At 37.8% G+C, this 14,903-nt stretch overlaps 1 protein-coding gene, 1 non-coding gene and 1 pseudogene across 2 annotated transcripts in view; 2 read left to right on the top strand and 1 right to left on the bottom strand.

Moving 5' to 3' along the window:
- The window catches only part of LOC138059645 (uncharacterized), a 54,352-nt gene that overhangs the window by 36,330 nt on the left and 3,119 nt on the right, over positions 1-14,903 (top strand). The gene's annotated exons all lie outside the window — the stretch shown is intronic.
- Trnat-agu (transfer RNA threonine (anticodon AGU)) lies at positions 705-777 on the bottom strand. Its single transcript has one exon. It is a non-coding gene; the product is annotated as a tRNA-Thr (tRNA).
- LOC138059783 (uncharacterized) lies at positions 11,319-14,254 on the top strand (annotated as a pseudogene).

The raw sequence follows: 14,903 nt of genomic DNA on the forward strand, positions 1-14,903 counted from the left end.
TATAAGACACGTTCTGGAATCGTGCTATTTAGTTCTGAATTCATTAGCATCACTTGAAAGACGCACTTGAGAAGGCAAACTGTTCCATAACTTAGTTAATGAATAAGTGACAGAATTCTTCTTAATTCTAAAATTAAATTTAGGTAATTCCAAATTCAAGCCCTCGCCTCTTAGCCTATACGATGTATGCCTGTATTTAAAAAAGGGTTGCAATATAAGTGGGACCCGTACCATTTGAGCATTTAAAAAGAAGTGTTAACGCCTGGTGTCAGCGCCTACAATATAAGAATTTCATGCTAGCCACAGTGAGCAGTTCGTCGTATGACATTGACTTGTTGTGCCCGATTAATGTTCTCAAAATATAACAGTTGCCATCTTCGAGACGGTTGCTTTGACCCGTACCTATGCCTACAAACAAATGACTACAGTATTCGAGATGAGGTAATATAAATGCTTTATAAAGTTTTATCATTGCATCACGGGGAAGAAAACGACTGATTCTTCTAAGTGCAGAAGCCCAGCACAAAGGAAGCACGTAATAAACCCGTGTTGGTTGTTGCGAAACTTAAGTCCGAAAACTGAGACCCCTTTTTTTCTTTTTTTTCCAGGAGGATCGCAAATGGATTCACAGTCCAAGTTGAGGAGAAATTGAGAGAAGTTTACGGGAAACTCAACACTGGACAACTTCTGGGGTAAACTGTAATTGCCCTGAGCGGGATTTGAACCCACGTCCTCCTGATCACTAGTCGGGTGTGATGACCACTACACTATCAGGACAACCATGCCGCCTGTGAATAACATGTTGATCCAGCGTTATCACATAGAAAAACTGGCCCATTAGGGAGACCCACGTAGATGCCACACATTAAGTGATAAATCAGCCATGTTGCCAGCATGGTTGTTCCGATCACACCCGACTAGTGATCAGGGGGACGTGGGTTCAAATCCCGCTCAGGGCATTTACAGTTTTCCCCAGAAGTTGTGCCTCATCAGTATATATATCAGGGTGCGGTTTCTTTTGAATGTAGTTGATTTACTTCCTGGTAAATATGCCAGTGCACGGCCACTCTCTGCTCGGGACAGGTGTACGAGCAGCAATAATTCGCTTGAAATGACTCGTTTTGATGTGTTTTGTTATTTGCTGTTCGGTATGTTATTTTTTGTTTGCGGGGTCTTCGTTTTCCGGGTTGTCGGTCTTCGATCAGTCTCCATTTTCCAGGTCCAGGTCCTTCGCTCAAGAAGTAGGGTAAACATTACAGTATGTCTCGTGTTTCTCCCCTACACTGTTTTCGTGATCTATTCGCTTCCTGCGTGCTTTACAACAGAACTGGTCATAGTCGGGGCTTCTATGCTCAGGTTCGACACTAATTAGATGCACGCGGATTTCAATCCCCTTGCTCTTCTAGCCAACTTCAACATCACTTGTGTCTCAGAATACAGACAATTTATGTCACAAAGTGTCCCCCAAATGCTGCTCTTTAAGTGAAGATTAACTCCTACATTTACCCAAAACTAAAAATAACGCTAACCTTTACCCTTATCTTATTGTTGAAAATAGGTAGCAAATGCACTTTGTGTTGGATGTCAAAATTGGGCGTGCATCTAATTAGGGTCAAACCTGGACATAAGTGGGGGCTTCTTGATTTGTTAATTATTTTACGATACATTGTAGTATAAGTTTTGTTATTTCCGGCCACCAATTGTTGGCAGTCTTGATAAAGGCAGAGTAAAATACTTAATTCTGTAATTAAGGGGGGTCTGATAAAAGCAGAGGGTCCTAGATACATCAAACTTAGCGTACACGTGATTGCAAAAAAAAAAAAATTGTGACAACTTTAAGAAAACAATGGGATCTTTTCGAATATAGCGTCTCTTTTGAGTCGCATCATGTACACATGCGAGCGCCAACATCGAAAACTAAGACCTGGCCTCGGTTGTTCAAAAAATGGATCACGCTAACCACAGGATAGATGACTATCCAGCGGATAAACACTATCAAAACCGATTGAACTACCCTTCTAACAACTGGGGCCTAGCAAATAGTAGCATAAACGAGAATCGAGGGTCTTCGTTGCAAATGCAAATATTTGTCTGATCGAGATAAAAGAGGAAGAAATTACGGGGGTCTTCGGGGCTTAGGTTTTGGATCTTAAATCTTAGGTCTTAGCTCTGAGGTCTTTGTTTCGGGCATCTAAGGTTTCGCAACAGTGTAAAGACGTAAAAACGTGGAACAGAAATCAAGTGTGAATTTTATATTCACTCTTGCAGAAACACATTTTTTAACTCCGTATTTGCGCTGATAATTCAGATAAATTGGAGTCCCCAAATATTCTAAATGACGAGGGATCTACAAATCAGCAGCTGCTAGGAGAATCATTACTCGGAGACATTTTTGCTAAGAAAAAATATACTATACTCACTGATCCAGAATATCTCGTATTGTAATTACAAGTTGAAGTGAAAAGAAGTCACGAAAAATTGCAAACTATTCCCTTGTACATTATGTTTGGTTATTGCACAATTCAATTGCCTAATTCGTTTGACGAACAAAAGTAGGTAATGAGAGATCATTTGTTCTCGTGCACCAACATGGCGACGATGACGTCACGTGAAAACCACATATTGTTTTGTAGAGTAAGTATTGCAATTGTATTATTGTAAGTAGTACCTGTAATTGTAAGTGCATTGTATTGTAAGTAGTGCGTAAGCAATTTAATTGTTAAATAGTTTTGATGATAATATAATGGATTTTAGTAGTTGTAAATTGCGTATTTTTTGTAAATTGCGTAAGTAAATGTACCAGTGTTGTAAGTAATGTGAATCACAATTAAAAAATAATAATAATAATAATAAAAAAGCTTTAAACTACTATTTTCCGTGGCTCGTTGCCGGCTGAAGTGACTGGCGTAGTGCAAACAATTCGCAGCAAACAGTTAATGTAGGGAAAATGTCTGGGTCACAGGCCTGGTGAAAAAAGAGCCACATTTGCCGGGAACAAAAATGTTAAAGATCGGTACTCATTTTTTCTTAATCAGAAAACGTTTTAGCTACATTGAACAGCAGCGAATTAAACCAAACTATGAATACGATGTACTTGTATTTATTTTATATTTTTACAAGTGTTTGACGCAAGGTGTTTTAATGTACGGCGTTCGTTCGATATTTGCTCTAAGAGACAAAAACTTCTTCCTATTCAATTGCGTCCGTGAAGACAAGAAGCTCAAAAAGAAACTCGTGTCAAATTACCATGTACGCAACAAAATTAAATTCAGGTTCAAACCCTTTCCTGAAGAACCCTTTCCTTGAATAATGAAGCACAAAATAGTCGATAAGCTTTCTTTCAAATAATTCTTGACTGTCACATTTCCAATTATTTTTTTACCTGAAGACTGCCAGAACTCACAGATCCACTAAAGGTGTTCGATTCCTTCTCTGTCTTTGTTGAACCATAAGTTGCCAGATAACTTTCCATTTGGTTTCACTGTTTTACATAACACTACACTTGTGATAAAATATCGGAAATACAGCTCACTTTGATTTCGTCTCGACGGGTGAAAGATTGTTGTCGAAGTCCATTACTCGTCGCTTTTAAGATTCCAGATCATCATCGCCTGTCTTGTTCATCCAATTGACGTTCCTTTCTTGAGCTCCATGAGGGTATATTTTGGTGAATGATGCACTAAAACGCCATTCGCTAGGCAATGACTTTCGACGTCATTGCAGGTTAATGAAATATTCTCCCGTATGCACCAGAGAAATCTACGCATTACCCCAGCCCCCTCAAACCTAACACAAAACGCACAGAAGACTCTATGCACAAAGACACCACTTAGCAGGTGAGTGACAGGCAAGACTTTTCATGACACGGAAAAAAAAAAAGAAAAAGAAAAAGAAAAAAGTAAACAGACAAATTTCCCCCATTTTCCGACTGGGATTACCATACGGCAACATAATAATAAAATGAAAAAAAAAAAAACAGAAATATACCCTTTTCCCGACTGGGATTACCATCCGGCAACCCAGTAAAAAACCGTACCCTCGGACGCCCTTTTAGGCACTATTAACTTGAATATCCGTTGGTATTAAAAGAGCTGACATCTCGGTCTTGTGCTTATGTTTATGATGGCCCCGGTTTGCACTGTAAGAAACGTGACATAAGCATAAGCATAAGAAAATTGAAGCGATTCCTTTTTCTTATGCTTATGCTTATGCTTATGCTTATGCTTATGCTCACGCTAGCCGAAATATAGTATACTACGTTGTATCGGCTCTTGCTCAAAATATTTAGCGAGAAAACGTTCCTCCAACTATCAACCTTCCGCCGAAGAAATATAATCAAGAGTAAGTTCGACCACCGAGCATAAACCCTTGAGCTCTGAGGAACCATTTGCCAGTTCGTGTCGTTACTCGTTTCTTTCTAATATTGTTTCTTTGCTAACCAATGTCAATATTTCGTAATATCTAGTCATGCCTTCCTGATGCATATGTCATTTTCACCTGCGATTCGAACGTTTGTCAGTAATATTGACAATTTTTTTCAATTTTGTATAGAAACTACTGATTCAAATTTAAAAGTGACGGTGATCATCGCAGTACGTTTTTCCAGGATTAATTGAAATCGGAAGTATTGATTTTATAGCGGAGAACCATACACATCAGAACCCTTGAGTTCCTTTTCTCATGGTAATCATGGTTAGCGGTATTGCCCGTGGGTGTGTACGCACGACGAAATTGCAAAAGGAGCTACGTTTCATAGGGACCAACGAAAATAGGAATTTGTATTAGGTGCATCATTACTCTTCCTTAGTGGTCAATTCGGTATGGAATTACTTTAAAATGGGATTTTAAAGAAAAATATTAGAACAAATTAAAGAACTTCATTTGGAGTTTGTCCAAAAGACATTTTCTGTTTGTTTACTTCATTGTTTAAAGGATAAAGTTTCCTTTGTGTGCTTTTCAGGTTACGCCGCCAGCTTCTGCTCAAGTTATAAGTTTTTAAAGCTAACACAATTTGGACAGCAGCCCAAACAAAATGTGGCGGTGATCTTGTTGCGATGGAAAGTGAAGAAGAGTGGGAATTTTTAAAGTCTAAAGTCACTGATTTGACATTTCAGATTAAGTATGGTCAACGGTGGCACATTGGTTTAAGGATGCAGACTGATAAATGGTGTTGGACAAGTAGAAACGATACTTGTATAGAGGTCAAAGTTGGATCACAGAGATGGACTGAGGGAGAACCTAACAATCTTCAAAGGGAATACTGTGTTGAGATGCTACTAGATGGATTGTACAACAACGTACCATGCTATAAGAATGATGTGAATATAGGATATATCTGCGAGCGAAAAATTGGTAAATGACGTAACCACGTATCTGCTCATTTTCTTACTTTTTGTCCATTGAAATATCATTGAGTCAATCCTTCTTCATTCCCTTGGTTTGTTTGCTAGTTCATTCACACATTCTTTTGCTATAAGATATCTACTCCGATAGTCTTAGCCTCCTTTGCGTTGTCCAGAATGGGGCCATGGCCTACTCAGTCATGCTTCAGTCAAAACTATCACCTCGAGCACCATAAAATAGTGCTGATAAATATAAAGTAACGATCACATGTCTATGTTACAGGTTAAATTTAAAGTCAGGTTTAAATGATTTTAACCTACAGGTCATAATTATTTTAACCTAGGTTGAAATTGAAAGTAGTAAACATTAACAAAAATCCATTACTAATATTTAGTATATTGGTAAGTAAATATGTGCTGGAATTAAAGGGGGATGTGGTTAGTGCACAGTCTGAACACTGATTTTAAATGGTTAGCATTAATGTTGAGGTTAGGAATACTGTGCATGGTAACCAATTCTGGTTTTCTTTGTCAGAGGTTTTGAAGAGAGCATCAATCACGGTTGAATTCCCTTAGGAAGGCGGAGGTCGACAATATCAAAATATCATGTTCAAACGAATGATAAAAGAATTACTGAAACATACATGATGTATTAATTGATTTTTTTTTTTTTTTGCTTAGTTATCATTATACTTACTTGTTCTTTTGCTTACATTGAATAGGTCGAACCCCTAATAACGTAGTTGCAAAAATGAAGTCTTTTTCTACTGTTCAGAAGCGATCAGTAGGATCTTGTAAGCGTCACTTATTTGAACGATCAAATAAGTAACGCTCATTCTTTTTGGGGAGATCATTGTGTTAGTGATAAATCCAGATAACGTTGCGATTTTTTTGGCATAGTCTTGTTTAAGCCATGAGTTTTTCAATTTGAGCAAGTAGTACATTTGTATAATTATAAAGAGGCGTTTCCTAGGGGAATTTGTTGTCAAACTAATCTAAAATAAAATGACCTAAGTCAAAATCATTTAAACCTGAATTTAATTTCAACCTGTAACATCTATTCTCTTATCTTAAAATCCTGGCAAAAAATGCATTGAAAATGTAAAATGAATAAGCCTTTTGCAACAAAAGACCACATGGTACAAAATCCGCTATGCTTGGGGGGCAAGATCATTATTATCCCCGCACTGGGACATTAAAACAAAGGCAAGTCGAGCTTGACTGGTTCAGGTCTCTTGGTTTCAAGGTCCCAGTACGGGAATAATAATGAACTTGCCCTCCAGCATGCATGGCGGATTTTGTACCATGTGATCCTTTGTTGCAAAAGGCCTATTGCCCAACTAATCAACATTAACGTGAATACATTTAATTTAACTTCTGATTTCAGACTGCAGCATCTCTGATAGTGGAAATATAATTTTCAGGAGTTCAAATGCGACTGTACTCACAGTTCCAAAAGGCGTAGGGGACCCAGCTGGTACAGGTTAATGTACATGTTTTTTACCTTTTCATTTTTATTATTATTATTTTTTTTTTCATTTCCTGGTGGTCTCGCCACGCTAGACTGGATTCTAGATGGTACAACATGATCTGATGAGAATATGCTTATAAATTCCAGTAACTTAGATTTGCATATATTAGGATAAAACCTGAGAGCAATTTTCAGTTTTGGACCTAAAGTAACGAATGTGGAGTGCTCATTTTTAAAAGTGTTCATTTTTTTTTTTAAATACAAGTGAGAGGTACGTGTTAGAATTTTCGTTTTCAGATATGGTGAGGACATTAGAAATACTGATACAAAAACTTATCTATTTGATGAGTACCAGGCGTTTCAAATTGGTAGTATGCGCGGACAAGAGCTAACAGGCCTGAACGAGAAACTTGAAAATGGTAGCCTGAAAGGAGCCTCTTAACAAAGGAGACTTTTGTCTGATTGGCTGTTGAAAATTGTAGTATCCAGTTTTCTAACCACGCGCTGTGATATAAACAAAGATGGCATTCGAAGCGGTGATTTCAACCTGTGCTTCTTCGGTCGTTCTATATTGCTTCTGCCAGTTGAAGGTGGTCATTCATAGTTTACGTGACAGGGAAAGATTCTGCAAGGGGCATTTTAGTCGGTGGGAATTTTTCTTTCGTTACGCTTTTTGTAAGGAGCCCTGAAGTTGCTTCGAGTCAGCTTTTATACTTTTTAGCTTTACTTCTCCATTTAAGTGAACAACAAATGCTCAAAGTGCGAAAAGACCCGAGCAAAGGCCAGATTCCTTTGTTGGAAAGGGAGTACTATCTAACGTGGTTGCGAAATATATCCCTCGAGCTCGCAGGCTTCGATTTATCCAACTTGAATGCAGCGCTGGAAGGAAGTATGTCACTTTATTCACTTTCTTTCATTGATCGTTTAGAGTTATGAGATGTCCTCAGTCCTTTGAAAGAACATCTTATCTCAACAGATACGTCGACAGAAATTTAATACCAGCCGCTATTTTGTGTATGTGTCTGAGGCCAACCTGGTTCACTGCATTTATCTCATGTGCAAACACTCTCAAGATACACTACCTTAAAAATTTCAAGAACTTTCATTTAACGGAACCAAAACATTATTCTTAGATACATCAACTGATCATGAAGGCATGTTTGATAATATATGCTAAAATGAGTCAATAATGAAGTTCCAGTTTATTACTTTATTGGATAATTCTGTCCTTGATCTATGGTAACTCCATTAAGTCTAGCCGTAGTAATTATTCATTGTTTTCATCATTTATGCTACCAGTGAATTATTCAAAAGTGATGTTGATGTTCTTAGGAAATCTATACAATAGTGACGAATGATGTGGTCACTGCCATCAGACTTGTAGGTTGTACTGAAATGAAATTTTCTGAATGAGTTCTCTTTGGGGAGGTAAAAATTTCACTTGACCATTTGTAGATGTAAAATTACACCCACATTAAATGTACAATTAAAATTGGGATGTCTGGAAATACATAAAGTAGGTCTTGTCTTCTGTGCAATGTTTAAAATTAAAAGGACAATTAAAGGCAAAGCAGACTTTGTGATAGAACTCTGATACAATATTAACTACTTATTAATTTTGATGTGGGCAGTTCATGCTCATTCATATTCATTGCTCACTTTTGTGGTAAGTTACTATCTCACTGCAGAGAATAAAGTAAATTTATCTAAATCAGGATGAAAGTGTACAAAATGTGCAGCCATTGATCTTAAATGTTTTTAGTCTATTAATTAACCCATTGACCCCTGGGGGTTCCCTATTGATGAGTAAAGTACTAAGTATGGCCGGTTTTGGCCGGTTTAGGGGTGAAAGGGTTACGTAATTACTAATATTATTAAATATAGTACATCAATAATATTATCGTATCAGTAATTGAGCCAGTATTTAATAACTAATGTGTCCCAATAAAATTTAATATTGATTCCAACAGTGTTAAGTAATTAATATACATTGATTTAGGATGATGGAACATCACACACCATTTTGTGTTCATTAAATTTATTTTTTACTTCATTCTTGGTGTATGGCAACTTATAGTAACTGCAAAAAACTTGCAGAAGAAATTGAAGAGAAGGTATACCTGAATATTATGGCTGTTTTGTGTGTCAAAATATTTAATTGACCTGGTTTTTGTTTATTTTTGCTGCCATTCCTTGCACACAGTCACATGTCTCATAAAAGTTGAATGTGCAGACAAAGGTAAAATAATTCACTGTACAAAGTTTAAAGAATTGTTATATTTGTATTATTTATTAAATGGGATTCCAAAAGCAGAAAGGTGCAAATAGTGACACACACAGCCATGCAAGGCAGCCACACAAGGGAATGAAAATTTTAAAATATGCATTATTTACAAATATAATGTATAATTACTTATCATGTAAATCATCATGAACAAAATTATTATATTTTACAATAATTACTTGTCATGTAAATTTTACTATACAGTTTGTAAATATCTTTAAAATTTCAATTACTACAGTTTCCCTCAAATTTAAAGTAAGAAATTTATCAAATCGAAAAGTGCAGTGCAAAGTTGTGGTAAGCAGGCATTTTTATTTGTAAATATTACTACACTAACTAAACATTTTTTATGTAATTAAGTATAATTTTTAATAGCTGGGACTAATATTTATTGCAATAAAAGCAAGAGTCTTATTTGCAGTACATTGCATTTAAGAATGCATTGCATCTCAAGAATTTGACCCAGAGTTGAATCAACGCATCACAAAGTGCCAAGTTTCGATGAAAATTAGGTTTACTTTCACAGGGCATTTTCGTGCGCCCTGCCACTTTTGAAGGAAAACTTTCAAAGCAGTTCGATTCTTCACAAATATGTGCTTTCCATACTAATGGCGATCGCTGGACGAAGACATATTTGCTGAGATTTGACCGAAAGTAACGTGAACACTGACGCCATTGTCTGATTTGGGGTAAGAAAATTTCAGTTGCGCGTCAAATATACACGGTTGTAGTTCACATTTCAAGAGGAGAAAAGACAAAAAAATGTCCAGAAGGTATGAAAATCACACATTAACAATTCAGAGACTTTTGATGTCTTAGTCCAGAGAAAATAACACTTGATGGTGGAAAAAAAAAGCACTGTTTCGTCGGCAAAGAAAAGCACTGTGGTAAACGGAGAAGTCGAAACGTCGGGGTTCAGTATTCGCTGTGCCACTTTTACCGGGAATATCTCTAGTCAAACCTTATCTTTGGCTCACAAAATATCACCTGTTGACGGCTTTTCGTGGACCAACGTCGGAGACAAAAGTCCTGTACTCTTAATGAAAGAGTTTGGTTTAAACAGAAAAAGCTATAAACCGATTGACATTTTGCAAAATGACTCTTTCGTCCGGATAGAATGTATTCGCTTCAAAGAGAGAACAAACGAAATTCTTCAGTCATGTTTTTCTAATACTTACCTTAACTCCATTCATTGATAAATTTTAAACTGTGACATCCTTTGAACGGATTACCAGCTCATTTACCACTGACGCGCCATAAGCAAATCCCGTCAACCTGGCAAATTTGTTTTGCATTCACTTCAAGCGCGGGTATCCACGTGAAAAAACCACAGCGGAAAATTTTAATGCCGGTTCCAGTTACTTTAATACGTAACATTATTCAATATTGTGATTTGCACATTCAATCATGACCATACGCGTTGCAAATAAGGCAAAATTTTTCCAACTTCGCGCAATAAATTGACAAGTCTGAGCACACCGCATCATTCTAAAACAGCCGATCTAAGCATGTTTTGTTTCATCCGAGATAAAGGACTTTCCCAAGTAGAAGGAATTGCCGAGGTCTTTCTAGCTTTTGTCCATCTTCTTTCGGTATTTGTACCACAAGTGCATAGATAGCATTGAAAGTGAATGCAATAAAAACTACAACTAGCGACAGCGTCGACATCTTTTCTTCCCGCGTTCTAAGACTGTCTCGAAGGTTTTCAACCAATCACAATGCAAATAAAATTGAATTTGCCATTGATAATGCGCATGCGTGACATTAGTCGCCTCTGTTGAACCTCTTTCTTCGCGGTGGGAAAGAGAGAAGAAAAGCTTGCACGCATGCCCTTGAATTTCGAATGTTGCGTTCAAATTTGGACGCAAAATATTAAATAGCTAAAACTAAATTTCCTGGTGAGGTCATCATTGACAAGCTTCCGATGAAAGGAAGGAAATTTTTTTGAAGTGTCAATTCGTTCTAGCGCTGGAGCACTAAATGGGGACACTGTAAACTGAAATAAACAATTAACGCCAATCAAGTCAAATATTTGTTTTTGCGGAGAGGAGAAACCGGAGTACCAGAAGAAAACCTCTCGATGCCGAATAGAGAACCAACAAACTCAACCCGCATATGACGCCGAGTTTGGGATTCGAACCCGGGCCACATTGGTGGGAGGTGATCTCACCACTGGGCCATCCCTGCACCCCTGATGAAAAGAAAAGCTAAATGGAGCAAGATGAGGTAATTAGAAATGCGTATCAGAAATCGTAGAATGTTGCAATTTTACAGTAGTTGCATAAGCATACGAGAAGTTACATACGCAAGCGCAGTTTGCTTCGGAAAAAACTCGCTTTAGAATGGGACGAGCAACGTTTCAGAAAATGACGGACGAAGAAGAAATACTCCTCCTACTATTACTCCTTCTGCTTTATGTAAGACGACGACGTCGACAAGAAAGAGAGCGAGAAAACAGACTGAAGAGGTCCTTTTGGGTATTTTCTAAGGGATATTTTCCGAAAGGGGAAAGAGCAAGAACACTCGGGAACTGCAACCAGCGGACTGAGAATTTTATTTCTGGCGATTTGTCACAAAGGTAGGGATAATTGCAAACCGCCCCAGCGAATTTCTGTTAAAACTACATGCTTTCGTGAAGCATACACTGGGTTGCCTGTGGTACGCGTTACAGAAAATTAGGGACTGAATTGTGTGGTATTGAACTACAGCATTCCAGTTAAATGTTTGCTTGGTGCAACCTTGACCGTAAATACTAAAGCACAAAAGAGACAACAAGATTTCATTCAAATAATACTTCATTCTCACATTTTTTTTTAATAACAACAACTTTAATTTATTTAAGTGTCATTGGATTTAGCACTAGAGCACTAATTGGGGAAACTAATGAAATTAACTCAAATCAAATATATTTTTTTGTGGAGGGGGCAAAACCGGAGTACCCGGAGAAAAACCTTTCGGAGTAGAGAAGAGAACCAACAAACACAACCCACATATGACACAGAGTTTAGGAATCGAATCCAGACCACATTGGTGGGAGGCGAGTGCTCTTACCACTGCGCCACCCCTGCTCCTTGACTGACTGGATCAAATCTGTATATTTGCACCCAGTAAAATGAATCCAACCTAAATAACTATTGTTTGATTCCTGTTAATTTCCTTTGTATTTTAAACCCATTGATGATAAATAATGATGTTGGGGGACAAATCTTGATCAAAATTTAGCTACATGCAGGATGAAGTCATTAAAGTTGCCTGAACCCTTTTTTATCAGCGACTGGAAATTCTCGAAAGAAAAGACCTAAGACCTACGACAAATTTGGACCGAGCACTGAGGGAGCTAATATATCTCCTGTTTTTTATCTTCAAACAAACAGGACCCACCACCCACGCGATTTAGCCTCAACCATCAAAATGAACCTTTATTTTCAGCTAAATTAAAGCGTGGATTGTCTCGGTTTAATACTAGATTGGCAATGTCAGTGCTTGGGTGCTTCCTTCCCACTTTTATTTCTCTTGCTATCAGAGGCCGACTTTGTGTTGGAAGGGGGAACATAATTTAAGGTGAAAATGTTTTTGGTGTCACTAAGGCTGCGGTTGTTGACGTTTCGTGAAAGTTGAAAGCTGCGCTTATAATGGTCGGACCATAATTATCCACCTCTATAATTAAAAGATCATATATATATATATATATGATTTAACGGAGAAAGATAGCCTGTAAACTTGAACAACCTGGATAAATGAGGTCAGTTAATTGTAGTTCAGTGTACGCTAACTTGCCAATTTGTTTACAAAATGCTTCCAGTTGATTGATTTTCTAGCTTACATACTAGCTAAATCAGGCTATAAAGAGCTTAGTAGGGACTTTAAGATACGGGGAAGCAGACGTCTTGAAGTACGCGACCGTCGAAGAGAGCCTGGGTCGAGAACACAGCGTTCGTGGCGGGAAAATTAAGTTAGGGTTCGTTGCGAGCGACGCGACGAGGTTTTCAATTCACTGATACGGGTTCTTTTGCTGCTCTATGAGGAAAGCAAGTCAGATAATTTGGATTTTCCTTACCAAGAATTTTCCTTACAAAAATAGAGCTGAGTGTACAGCCAATTTAAGGGTTGAGAAGCATCACATAACTCGCCTTGAAGATGCACTGCAAATTCCTGCTGTATTTAAATGTGATCAAGGAACAGTATGTGATGGACCTGAGGGCCTTTGTATTCTTCTCAAGCGATTTGCCTACCCTTGTCGCTACTCCGACATGATCCCGATATTTGGAAGGCCAGTCCCAGAAATCTGTATGATAAATAATACTGTGATGGATTGGGTATATGAAAACCACAGGCATCGTATCATGGATTGGAATCCAACCGTTGTGCCATCCAGCTCGAAAGCTACGCTGATGTAATTTCTAACAAAGGGGTACCACTTACGAATTGCTTTGGGTTTGTTGACGGAACTGTTCGTCCAATATCTAGACCAGGAGAAAACCAGTGCTTGGTATACAATGGGCACAAGCGTGTGCATGGGTTGAAGTATCAGTCGGTTGTGGTTCCAAATGGCTTAATTGCACACCTCTATGGGCTAGTAGGTAAGGCACTTTCCGATCAGTTCCTGGTGGCCGGCAATTTAAGATACACAATATAGTACTAAATAAGTCCTTTCGGCATTTTTTACTCAAATCTGTTTTGACTTGAAAGTAAACTAGTGATGTCTGAGCTTACTGCATTTTATTTTTCATTCAACAGAAGGCAAAAATGCACGATGCAGCAATGCTGGCAGAATCACACCTGTATGACAGCCTCCAGACACATGCTTTTTCCACCACTGGACAGGCTATGTGTATTTATGGAGATCCAGCCTACCCCCTTAGGGTGCATCTTCAGGCACCTTACAGGCATCGAGTTTTAACCCAGCAAATTTAAATGCAGGCTTATAACCATTCCATGAGTACTATTCGCAGCTCTGTTGAGTGGCTTTTCGGGGAGATAGTGAACTATTTTAAATTTTTAGACTTTAAAAAGAATTTAAAAATAGGTCTAAGTCAAGTGGGAAAAATGTATATTGTCTGTGGGATTCTGCCCAATGCACTGACATGCCTCTACGGAAATACCACATCTCAGTTTTTTTATTTAGATCCTCCATCACTAGAGGATTATTTTGCTTGATTGTTCTAATTGGACTTGATAAAACATCCATCCAAAAGGGAAGAATAGTGTTCCATATAATGATAAACTTATATATATGCTAAGTAATTGCAACGTTGTGAGCCTTTTTACACCGCAAACATTGAAAAGGTGTTGTAACGTTTTGAAGAGACATGTTGTAGCTACTGTAAAAAGATTAATTTAAGATTAAAACAATTTTCTGGAGAAAAGTACGATGGATGTTTCTTTTTAGTCTACCTTTTTTAAAGGTTTAATGGCATAAGACATGAATTTGTACTCTATGATCTCATAAAATCTTACCGACCTAATCTTAACACATGAAAGAAAACTGGAGGGAGGGGTAGATTCCAAGTTGCCTCTTGCTTTTAAGATAAATGAATGAATCAATCAATACATATGGCCATGTGCAAATTATCCCAATGCATGGCACCAGTGTTTGGGCAATTCACATCATTGCAAATGACAGAAATTTTACACATGCTTAAAACGTTTTCTTTCAATCATAAGTAGCAGTTCTTTGGGTGACTGAATTGCATGCACAGAGGATCATACAAATGCTAAATATCAATGGATGGACAGTAAAAAAAATTTGCAGGCGTGACTAAAAGCTTGTTATGGTGAATGTGTTCATCATTTCCCTTCCTGATGT

This window comes from Montipora capricornis, chromosome 8 (genome assembly GCF_036669925.1).
Source record: "Montipora capricornis isolate CH-2021 chromosome 8, ASM3666992v2, whole genome shotgun sequence".
NCBI lineage: Eukaryota > Metazoa > Cnidaria > Anthozoa > Scleractinia > Acroporidae > Montipora > Montipora capricornis.